A 12,713-nucleotide genomic window follows, 5' to 3' on the forward strand; every position below is an offset into this window, starting at 1 on the left:
TGCCATCCTTGCAGGGTGCCGTGCCTGCTGCCAAACGTGTAGGGTGCCGTTCCTGCTGCCATCCTTGCAGGGTGCCGTGCCTGATGCCAAACAAGTCGGGTGCCGTGCCTGCTGCCATACTTGCAGGGTGCCGTGCCTGCTGCCATACTTGTAGGGTGCCGTGCCTGCTGCCAAACGTGTAGGGTGCCGTGCCTGCTGCCAAACGTGCAGGGTGCCGTGCCTGCCGCCAAACGTGTAGGGTGCCGTGCCTGCTGCCAAACGCGTAGGGTGCCGTGCCTGCTACCATCCTTGAAGGGTGCCGAGCCTGCTGCCAAACGTGTAGGGTGCCGTGCCAGCTACCAAACGTGTAGGGTGCCGTGCCTGCTGCCATACTTGCAGGGTGCCGTGCCAGCTGCCAAACGTGTAGGGTGCCGTGCCTGCTGCCATACTTGCAGGGTGCCGTGCCTGCAGCAATACGAGATTGGAGCCTTCCCTGCTGCCATCCTTGCAGGGTGCCGTGCCAGCTGCCAAACGTGTAGGGTGCCGTACGTGCCTGCTGCCATACTTGCAGGGTGCCGTGCCTGCTGCCAACCGTGTTGGGTGCCGTGCCTGCTGCCATACTTGCAGGGTGCCGTGCCTGCTGCCAAACGTGTAGGGTGCCGTGCCTGCTGCCATACTTGCAGGGTGCCGTGCCTGCTGCCAAACGTGTAGGGTGCCGTGCCTGCTGCCATACTTGCAGGGTGCCGTGCCAGCTGCCAAACGTGTAGGGTACCGTGCCTGCTGCCATACTTGCAGGGTGCCGTGCCTGCTGCCATACGTGTAGGGTGCCGTTCCTGCTGCCATACTTGCAGGGTGCCGTGCCAGCTGCCAAACGTGTAGGGTGCCGTTCCTGTTGCCATACTTGCAGGGTGCTGTGCCTGCTGCCATACGTGTAGGGTGCCGTGCCTGGTGCCATACTTGCAGGGTGCCGTGCCAGCTGCCAAACGTGTAGGGTGCCGTGCCTGCTGCCATACTTGCAGGGTGCCGTGCCTGCCACCAAACGTGTAGGGTGCCGTGCCTGCTGCCAAACGTGTAGGGTGCCGTGCCTGCTGCCATACTTGCAGGGTGCCGTGCCAGCTGCCAAACGTGTAGGGTGCCGTTCCTGCTGCCATACTTGCAGGGTGCCGTGCCAGCTGCCAAACGTGTAGGGTGCCGTGCCTGCTGCCATACTTGCAGGGTGCCGTGCCAGCTGCCAAACGTGTAGGGTGCCGTACGTGCCTGCTGCCATACTTGCAGGGTGCCGTGCCTGCTGCCAAACGTGTAGGGTGCCGTGCCTGCTGCCATACTTGCAGGGTGCCGTGCCTGCTGCCAAACGTGTAGGGTGCCGTGCCTGCTGCCATACTTGCAGGGTGCCGTGCCTGCTGCCAAACGTGTAGGGTGCCGTGCCTGCTGCCATACTTGCAGGGTGCCGTGCCAGCTGCCAAACGTGTAGGGTACCGTGCCTGCTGCCATACTTGCAGGGTGCCGTGCCTGCTGCCATACGTGTAGGGTGCCGTTCCTGCTGCCATACTTGCAGGGTGCCGTGCCAGCTGCCAAACGTGTAGGGTGCCGTTCCTGTTGCCATACTTGCAGGGTGCTGTGCCTGCTGCCATACGTGTAGGGTGCCGTGCCTGCTGCCATACTTGCAGGGTGCCGTGCCAGCTGCCAAACGTGTAGGGTGCCGTGCCTGCTGCCATACTTGCAGGGTGCCGTGCCTGCCACCAAACGTGTAGGGTGCCGTGCCTGCTGCCAAACGTGTAGGGTGCCGTGCCTGCTGCCATCCTTGCAGGGTGTCGTGCCTGCTGCCATCCTTGTAGGGTGCCGTGCCTGCTGCCATCCTTGCAGGGTGTCGTGCCTGCTGCCATCCTTGCAGGGTGCCGTGCCTGCTGCCATCCTTGCAGGGTGTCGTGCCTGCTGCCATCCTTGTAGGGTGCCGTGCCAGCTGCCAAACGTGTAGGGTTCCGTGCCAGCTGCCAAACGTGTAGGGTGCCGTGCCTGCTGCCATACTTGCAGGGTGCCGTGCCAGCTGCCAAACGTGTAGGGTGTCGTGCCTGCTGCCAAACGTGTAGGGTGCCGTGCCTGCTGCCATACTTGCAGGGTGCCGTGGCAGCTGCCAAACGTGTAGCGTGCCGTTCCGGTGCCATACTTGCAGGGTGCCGTGCCTGCTGCCATACGTGTAGGGTGCCGTGCCTGCTGCCATACTTGCAGGATGCCGTGCAAGCTGCCAAACGTGTAGGGTGCCGTGCCTGCTGCCATACGTGCAGGGTGCCGTGCCTGCTGCCATACGTGTATAGGGTGCCGTGCCTGCTGCCACACTTGCACGGTGCCGTGCCTACTGCCATACGTGTATAGGGTGCCGTGCCTGCTGCCATACTTGCAGGGTGCCGTGCCTGCTGCCATACTTGCAGGGTGCCGTGCCTGCTGCCATACTTGCAGGGTGCCGTGCCTGCTGCGATACGTGCAGGGTGCCGTGCCTGCTGCCATACGTTAAGGGTGCCGTTCCTGCTGCCATACTTGCAGGGTGCCGTGCCTGCTGCCATACGTGGAGGGTGCCGTGCCTGCTGCCATACCTGCAGGGTGCCGTGCCTGCTGCCATACTTGCAGGGTGCCGTTCCTGCTGCCATCCTTGCAGGGTGCCGTGCCTGCTGCCATACGTGCAGGGTGCCGTGCCTGCTGCCATACCTGCAGGGTGCCGTGCCTGCTGCCATACTTGCAGGGTGCCGTGCCTGCTGCCATACTTGCAGGGTGCCGTGCCTGCTGCCATACTTGCAAGGTGCCGTGCCTGCTGCCATACGTGCAGGGAGCCGTGCCTGCTGCCATACTTGCAGGGTGCCGTGCCTGCTGCCATACTTGCAGGGTGCCGTTCCTGCTGCCATACGTGCAGGGTGCCGTGCCTGCTGCCATACTTGCAGGGTGCCGTGCCTGCTGCCATACGTGCAGGACGCCGTGCCTGCTGCCATACGTGCAGGGTGCCGTGCCTGCTGCCAAACGTGTAGGGTGCCGTGCCTGCTGCCAAACGTGTAGGGTTCCGTGCCAGCTGCCAAACGTGTAGGGTGCCGTGCCTGCTGCCATACTTGCAGGGTGCCGTGCCTGCTGCTGCCATACTTGTAGGTGCCGTGCCTGCTGCCATACTTGCAGGGTGCCGTGCCTGCTGCCATACTTGCAGGGTGCCGTGCCTGCTGCCATACGTGCAGGGTGCCGTGCCTGCTGCCATACTTGCAGGTGCCGTGCCTGCTGCCATACTTGCAGGGTGCCGTTCCTGCTGCCATACGTGCAGGGTGCCGTGCCTGCTGCCATACTTGCAGGGTGCCGTGCCTGCTGCCATACGTGCAGGACGCCGTGCCTGCTGCCATACGTGCAGGGTGCCGTGCCTGCTGCCATACGTGCAGGGTGCTTTCCTGCTGCCATACGTGCAGGGTGCCGTGCCTGCTGCCAAACGTGTAGGGTGCCGTGCCTGCTGCCATACTTGCAGGGTGCCGTGCCTGCTGCCATACTTGCAGGGTGCCGTTCCTGCTGCCATACGTGCAGGGTGCCGTGCCTGCTGCCATACTTGTAGGGTGCCGTGCCTGCTGCCATACGTGCAGGACGCCGTGCCTGCTGCCATACGTGCAGGGTGCCGTGCCTGCTGCCATACGTGCAGGGTGCCGTGCCAGCTGCCAAACGTGTAGGGTGCCGTGCCTGCTGCCATACGTGCAGGGTGCCGTGCCTGCTGCCATACTTGCAGGGTGCCGTGCCTGCTGCCAAACGTGTAGGGTGCCGTTCCTGCTGCCATACTTGCACGGGTGCCGTTCCTGCTGCCATACGTGCATTGTGCCGTGCCTGCTGCCATGCGTGTAGGGTGCCGTGCCTGCTGCCATACTTGCAGGGTGCCGTGCCTGCTGCCATACGTTTAGGGTGCCGTGCCTGCTGCCATACTTGCACGGTGCCGTGCCTGCTGCCATAAGTGTATAGGGTGCCGTGCCTGCTGCCATACTTGCACGGTGCCGTGCCTGCTGCCATAAGTGTATAGGGTGCCGTGCCTGCTGCCATACTTGCACGGTGCCGTGCTTACTGCCATACGTGTATAGGGTGCCGTTCCTGCTGCCATACTTGCAGGGTGCCGTGCCTGCTGCCATACTTTCAGGGTGCCGTGCCTGCTGTCATACTTTCAGGGTGCCTTGCCTGCTGCCATACTTGCAGGGTGCCGTGCCTGCTGCCATACTTGCAGGGTGCCGTGCCTGTTGCCATACTTGTAAGGTGCCGTACCTGCTGATATACTTGCAGGGTGGCGTGCCTGTTGCCATACTTGTAAGGTGCCGTGCCTGCTGCCAAACGTGCAGGGTGCCGTGCCTGCTGCCATACGTGCAGGGTGCCGTGCCTGCTGCTATACCTGCAGGGTGCCGTGCCTGCTGCCATACTTGCAGGCAGTGGTGGCTCGTCAATAGGGACTGTGAGACTGCAGCCACCCCAGTGGATTTCTTGGATGCACGAAAATAATGTTAATTTATTTATGTTTGACTATCATTCACATGAAACACCCAATCTCATATATTTATATGAAAAAAATACTGCAAAACAATGAAGAAGTACGTAAATTATTTACGATTTAATGATAAGCGCGGAGGCAGCAGGAGAGAGATACAGATATAGAGAGAGAAAGGGGGGGAGGCTTCCCGCGCGGTATGGAGAGTGTGGACCAAAGAGACTATATACGAAGAGATAGTGGTATGTAGTAATTCCTCGGGCGTGCGGAAGTAGCGCCATCTATTGCAGCCCACCAAAAACGTCACTTTTCAGGGGTAGCTTTACTATTTTTGAAGTACCTGCCACAGCACCCTATCCAGCCTTCACTTATTTTTTTTCATTGTAAAATGATTTACTAATGGGGTAAAGAAAAATATATTTGTTCTTATGTTTTATTAGGTATTATCTACACTATATCAGTTTTTTTTTTTAGGAAAAATATGATGTTGAAAGCATTTGCTAATATATATATAATATATATATATATATATATATATATATATATATATATATATATATATATATATATTTATATATATATATATATATATATATATATATATATATATATATATATGTGTGTGTGTAGCAAACATATCCAGTGCTTTAAATACAAGCAAAGCATACAACATTCTATGCATGCTAAATTACTATAAGGCCTTTGCAACTGTGGTAACCCGGATGTCACACTGGTCCTGTGTCCCAGGGTAATGGGTTCCCTAACACCACAGGCTCATGGGCTAATGTTACAGAGATGAGCACCGAGGCCACGTGCTGCTACAGCGTATGCCCCAGCCTTACCTTTACCTTTTGCAAAATGCTCTTAGCTGAGTAAAATATCATACTAACTGTACAAGTGCCAGATAATGGCAAGCATTGCATACTGCTTGACAGGGCAGAGAACAAAGCTTCTAAGCATTACAACTGAAATAAACAATGGGAGACACTCAAAGCTTGTTAACTGAACATGACCCAATTTATAACAGGCAAAACCAACAATGGTGCATTATATACAATGAAAACTGTATAAAATGTTGCAAGGCACATTAATATAAAACAAAGCATCATAAAACATGCTGAAATACATGATGGAGGACATTAAGAAGGTAACACATGAGTTGTCTTAAATGGAATGCAATAACTTGGTGGTCCTGGGAGACAGGCGAGCCTGGAGGTGAAAATGGAATGTAGGACACGGTATGATCTCACAAGCTCTGACCTTGGTGTCAGGGTCATGAAGATATTAAGCTCAGCAGGCACAACTATGCAGCGGAGGCACATATGATAAAAGCAAATGAGACAAAATAAGGCAACTCATAGTGTAAGAAAATAGCAGGAAAGTTATGCTGCAGTATGTGACACACCAAATTACAGGGCAGAGAGTGATATGTGTTTCATAGGCTACATCAGTAAACATGTAGCATTTATTGCAGGAAGCACACATTAAAGTTGGATGTAATAAAATATATGTTTTTAGCACACATTAAAGTTGGATGGACAAAATATATGTTTTTAACACACATTAAAGTTGGATGTAATAAAATCATTTGATATGAAACTCCTTGAGCTGGCCAACCAAACAAACCACTCTCTGCCCCCCCCCCCCTCAAAAAAGCATTATTTTTCACAAGGTTTATGAGGCATTAGTCAAGAATATCAACTGCCATTACATTTTGTAAATCATACCTATGTGATTATGTATATCATATAAAGCAGAAAAAAATTTGCAAGCTGTAATACAAACAAGATTACTCCTGGAAGCCACTTAATGATGCCAGACACGTGATGATAGACACTTAGTGTGATGAAATTACATGCTGTATTTCACATTATGAAACCAAGCCAAGTGTCACTGCAGGACATATTAGGTAAGGCAGACACCAAAAGCTTGCTACCTGAACAAGATTAAATATAACAGCAGGCAAAATCCACAATAAAATATTGCATACTGTTGGGTAGGGAAGAGAACAAATGCTTCCAAGCATTACACCTAAAATAAACAATGGTAGATATTCAAAGCTTGTGAGCTGAACAAGATCTGATTTATAATAGGCAAAACCAACAATGGTGCATTACATGCAATATCTGGCAGGGGATTCCTTGCATTACAATTGGAAAGTGGCAGACACCTAAAGCTTTTTAACTGAACAAGATCTGATTTATAACAGGCAAAACCAACAATGGTGCATTACATGTGATATCTAGCAGGGAAGATAAATGATTCCTTGCATTACAACTGGAAAGTGGCAGACACCCAAAGCTTGTTAATTGAACAAGATCTGATTTATAACAAGCAAGCCCAACAATGGTGCATTACTTGCAATATTTGGCAAAGTATATGGAAAAAAATTCTTGGCGTAACAAGAGTAATACTAAATAATGGCAAATCCCACGAAGTTTCTCTTCTTTTGACAAAGCCTGTGCTCTTTGCTGCAGGGCTGTCAGAGTCTGTTTGCTAAAGCCAACATGTACTGAAATACCCCTGAGTCATGAGTGAAGTGTTGAAACTGAAGACAAGTGAAATACTGTGCTCAGAAATCTATTAGCATTTGGACTTTGAAAGTATAAGGCCAGAGCAAACCTCCTCTCTTGTAACCCATATCTCCTACTAGGCTTAGATCTTGGCATCTTGCAGCATGTTGAACCTGACCTCAGAAAAAATCCATCCCTATTGGATCTAAAAAATTGCTGGCTCTGGGCAAAAACTGCCCAGGATTTGAAACAGCCTGGGCTTTGAGCTGCCTTGCCTCCCGGTGCAGACGACAGACTGTTGTGTGCAGCAATTTTCACTTTTCATGTCTGAAAATACATGAAAAAATATTTAATCACAATTCTAAATAATAAAATATGTGCATGTAATTGCATTATTTTCAGTGCTATAAGGACAGTGAATCTAAGCATTGACATTATGTCTGCACGCCAGCATCGATGGAAGGCTTCACTAAGATTGCCTGACAAGAGTAATATTTTCAGGAGAGATGGGGGAGAGGATACAACTGGAGACTCTTGACAGATATAATGTCAAGATCTACAAGCACCTATTTACCATATATATCTTTGATGTTCAGTCCATACTAAAACATTTGTCAATGTGTTGCCACACTAAAAATATAAAAATTCCCTGTTTCTGCAATGTTAGTCATACCTAAGCCCTGCTAAACCATCCAAGTGAATCAAGGATGAGTTCTGGGCGGCAGCATGAGCCAATACTAAATGGCACCACTATAAAAAAAAAAAAGCCTGCATCATGACGGGCCTGGGCCGACCGTTTGTTAGTGGCACTTCAAGGTTATGCTACCTCTTCAAAGATTGGCCAGTGATGGTTTAAAGTGGAACAGGATAAACAAGAAACAGGTAGATATCTGTGGACACTACTGTTACTATCAAATGCCAGCCTATGGCAAAATTTGAACCTATGCTATCAAAAACATAAGACCCATATGCTGATCACTCGACTAATCGTAACGGTACTACACCCATAGAAACATAATAAAGAGTTTAAATATATCATTCAAAATTTCAACCTTTTTACATACTTTTTTTTTGAGATATGAAGCCTACTGGTGTAACAGTTGAATATTGAACTCAATTTGTATGCAGAGATGTGAGGTATGTTATTAAGCAGTAATGTTTCCAACACATTAGTTGTGATTAAAGCAACGTGGAATAGTAACTAAAGAGGATAAATTATCACTGAGAACAAGAGGTTCCTTACTATATTGTGGTGAGCTTGATGGCCAAGTCGAGTTTCCTCCAACCCCATCAAGTTCACACCTGTTGAGAGGCAATTTTTTAATCAAAGTGAAAAATGGATGCAAATGGTCACTAAAACTAGTTATTATACTTGGTGTCACAAATTTGGGCAAAGAATTTAGGGAAGGACTCCTGGACTTGGCGTCACTGATGAGGTAAATGATCTCGTGCACTCATTGGGCTATAATATATACATTGTTATAATGTGTATTATTGTCTTGTTACTATATTATTACCTACTGATAATGGAAATACATGTCAGGATTAATCACCAAATACAAGGAAAAAAGAATCATGTATGGAAATTGTGAACTTTTAAGTTCATGTAACAAACAAAGTTTATTATACACAAAAAGGGTGGATACTTCAGATGTAAAGATTTTGGATATAACATCACCCCCTTCCTCCATATTGGTTCTTTAAAGCAAGGGTTGGCTACAGCTGATTATTATTTGCGGCAGGTTACACGACACTTTTTTTAGTGCAAACCATCTGGAAATCAATGATCATTATAAGGAATACTTCTCATGAGTAGCTACTAAAACTTGACAACCTAGAAGGATGCACCATCAGACTGTAAAGGATAGATATATTATAAGACATAGCTACATTGGTGGATCCAAAGGGGTCCCAGGCCCCCCCAATGTTCCTGAGTGATACAGGAAAACTAGCTCAAAAGCGCTGCAGCTAAAACAATGCTTTGGCACAAAGTCCAGGCCGTTATACCCATTGATTTAGGTCACTCCACCAGTTTTTCAAGACCAGGACTGCCGAGAATGGCTAATCGGTAATGCTAATGCTCCTTCCACCCGCAAAAAGTCTGACGTCCTCCCAAAAACTCATTTCCTGGATCTGCACCCAAAGACATATCGTAACATGGTTCAGTGATCATGGACAAAAAAAATGTTAAGACAATCAATATCCAATCATTTCAGGATACATAAATCAGCATCCATATGAAGGAATTCTACAACTTAAAAGTGATGTTGAGCAGGGCATGTGTCAAGTGACTTGCACAGTCTATTTTGTGAAGTCATAATTAGATTAATAACACAACAATCAACAAACACTAGATGAAGTATTCATACCAAAATCAGTACATGGAGCTGGTGCACTGCAATGGGAAGCACATTCCTGCAGCTCACCAAGAAGGTTGAATGATGCCATGTACTTCAGGGGGGGTGGCTAAATGTCTTCACCCTTGGCCTCTTTCTTGGCCTCTCCCCCTTCAGCTGCCACATTCTCTTGGATGATATCGGACGTGTTCGGATCTGTTGGGATGTAGTTTTTAGATGTGGAATAACATACGACAGTGGAACATGGAAGGAAAGAGTATGTCCACACGGTAAAATACAGAGATGAGGATTGCACTGCATAAGTTGAGTGATTACAAGATGTAAATTGAAATTCTTTGGATACTGAAAGGATGTACGGGGACAACTGGGTGAGAAGGGAGAGAGATGCAGATTTTTGTTATATAGCTAGATACACCAATGAAGACTTAGGACATACACATTCAGAAAGACAACAATTTTGGCTGCTAGACAGAAAAACACTAGATGTCAAAGTGCCAGGACATTGAAGGAAGTAATAATAAGAAAAGCAATAATAATTAATGAGTATAAATATATTTCTGATATTTTTGTTTATCTTAATGCTAGTATTGGAATTTTCAAACACTAAGAATATAGTAAATAAATATTGATAAATTAATTAAAATAAATACATTAATTGTACTAATACTACCACTAACAATATTAACAGCACTGCATCTAATAGACTGAGCAATAAACTGAGTCTGATATGTAACCATAATTAAACTGTCTCTGTCTGAGTGTTATGTGAAGCTTGCTCCATGCACCATGATAGGAATGGCATAGATGCATGCAGGTTGCTGAGATGCTTACAGTCACCAGCCACTTGTAGATATGGCACCAAAATGTGTTGGAAGCATTGGCGGCCAACTTCCATTTATTTAACTATTATTTTCTTTAAACAAAGGAGACAGCTCAAGAGCAACAAAGCGTACTAGAAAAAAAAGCCCCACTACTCGCCACTCCCAAACAAAAGTAGAGTCTTGATACACTCTTCTTGAAGGTCAGATTATAGGCACGAGGAAATGCGGACAATGGAAGGCTGTTCCAGAGTTTATCAGTGTAAGGGATGAAAGAGTGGAGATGCTGGTTAACTTTTGCATAAGATGTTTGGCAAGATAGAACATGCAGTAATTGACTTAAATTAGAAAAGTATAGATTTAGGAGGGAAATGGGCAGGCATTGGTTTAGTAATAGGGTGGTGGGGGAATGGAATAGACTCAGCAATCACATAGTGAGTGCAGGGACGATAGCTTTGTTTTAAGAGTAGACTGGATAGCTACGTGGACGAGGCTGACAGGTGGTAATGGGGAGGAATCTGGAGCTGTCGTGTGTAGGCCATTCGGCCTCTTGCCGCGGGAGGAGGGGAGGCACGCAGTTAGCAAGTTCAGAACAGCTGTCAGCGTGAAAATGATTAGAATTTCCACATTATCATTATTTATATATATATCACTTACCCCGGCTGGCATCCTTCCGTAATAAATGTAGCTTCACACCAGGCAGTGTCCTCTTTATCACCACAAAGGGACATGATTTGAGGCTCCGGCTGGTAAACGTGGCGGCCGCGGCGGTGTTATGATTTTTGAACGAGGCAGCGTTGCAATCGGAGCAGAGAAAGATATTGCTGCGAATAGCGGTATAATAAACAGTATAAGTTAGACCAAGATAATTATATTCACCCACTCTTTCCCCCTACAAACCAATGACTCAATGTATATATATCATCATTACTGATGGGAGTCAGCGTGCGTGCTAAAACAGTGAGTTTGGAAGAAAAAACATGATCACATAGTTTTAAAGAACGGCAGTAGGGCTACAATTCCTTGGTTCATTCCAGTATGTATACAGAAAGGTTAAACACATAAAACACATCTAACCACACATGCAGAGAAAGTAATATAATTGTGGTATAATAATATAACAATAATAGCATTACTCATGACATGCAGTCAGGCTATATCTACCTAGTAAATATATACAGTATATATAGTTCCTACTGTTCATTTTAATATTTATCTACCTTTATTTTTTTATTTAAAATGGGAAATAACCAGACTGAAGAAAAAAAGTAGCAACATTTGCTGCTTGATCCCATGTAGCAACACTGCTGATTGGTTCTAGGGGGTGGGGGTGGGTCTGGAGGGGGGGAGGCGCCTGGATGTAAACAAAGCTGCTCCTGCGCCATCTGTTGCAACCGACATACACCAACACCCGCCCACGGTCTCCCATAGAGGCCCCCTCTCCTGTTCTATAGTCTCCTTGGTGTGGACTGCCTCCCACGCAGTCTTGTCTCAGCTGTTGTTGTGGGGAGGTATGTGTTCTTGCGTCGCTCTTATTTTCGATCGTGTTTTTCAATTTGCCAGGGATGATTTTAAAATATTATTGATAGTGATGGCTTGTGCTCAATTTTAATTATCGTTGATGGTATAAAATCACAGAAACATCGTATAAAATAGTATTTTTCGGTATTTTTTTTTACTCGTACACCAAATAGCCTAAGCCTGCACTGAGGAAGTCAAGCATTTACTGGTAAGATAAGGCCTAAGAAATTAAATAATTATCTATATATCTATATAATCTATGTCAATGGTATGTTAAACAATAACAATAAAAACATTTAAGATTTCATTTATGTCTGAATGTGAGACAGCCCCCCCATCAATAACAGTCACGAGCCGCCACTGCTTGCAGGGTGCCCTGCCTGCTGCCATACTTGCAGGGTGCCGTGCCTGCTGCCATACTTGCAGGGTGCCGTGCCTGCTGCCATACTTGCAGGGTGCCGTGCCTGCTGCCATACCTGCAGGGTGCCGTGCCTGCTGCCATACTTGCAGGTGCCGTTCCTGCTGCCATACTTGCAGGGTGCCGTGCCTGCCATGCCTGCAGGGTGCCCTGCCTGCTGCCATACGTGCAGGGTGCCCTGCCTGCTGCCATACTTGCAGGGTGCCCTGCCTGCTGCCATACTTGCAGGGTGCCGTGCCTGCTGCCATACTTGCAGGGTGCCGTGCCTGCTGCCATACTTGCAGGTGCCGTTCCTGCTGCCATACTTGCAGGGTGCCCTGCCTGCTGCCATACTTGCAGGGTGCCGTGCCTGCTGCCATACTTGCAGGGTGCCGTGCCTGCTGCCATACCTGCAGGGTGCCGTGCCTGCTGCCATACTTGCAGGTGCCGTTCCTGCTGCCATACTTGCAGGGTGCCGTGCCTGCTGCCATACCTGCAGGGTGCCGTGCCTGCTGCCATACGTGCAGGGTGCCGTGCCTGTTGCCATACTTGCAGGGTGCCGTGCCTGCTGCCATACTTGCAGGTGCCGTTCCTGCTGCCATACGTGCAGGGTGCCGTACCTGCTGCCATACTTGCAGGGTGCCGTGC

The 12,713-nt window shown here is 48.4% G+C and overlaps 1 long non-coding RNA gene across 1 annotated transcript; it reads right to left on the reverse strand.

Annotated features, from left to right (window-relative positions):
• Positions 1 to 6,275: 6,275 nt before the first annotated feature.
• On the reverse strand, positions 6,276 to 9,519 carry LOC126987070 (uncharacterized). The gene is made up of 3 exons (XR_007740147.1): positions 9,342 to 9,519; positions 8,216 to 8,274; positions 6,276 to 7,299 (listed from the first exon to the last, which is right to left on the reverse strand). It is a non-coding gene; the product is annotated as an uncharacterized LOC126987070 (long non-coding RNA).
• Between the last annotated feature and the right edge of the window lie 3,194 nt (positions 9,520 to 12,713).

The sequence above is a fragment of the Eriocheir sinensis genome, chromosome 64, assembly GCF_024679095.1.
Source record: "Eriocheir sinensis breed Jianghai 21 chromosome 64, ASM2467909v1, whole genome shotgun sequence".
Lineage (NCBI taxonomy): Eukaryota > Metazoa > Arthropoda > Malacostraca > Decapoda > Varunidae > Eriocheir > Eriocheir sinensis.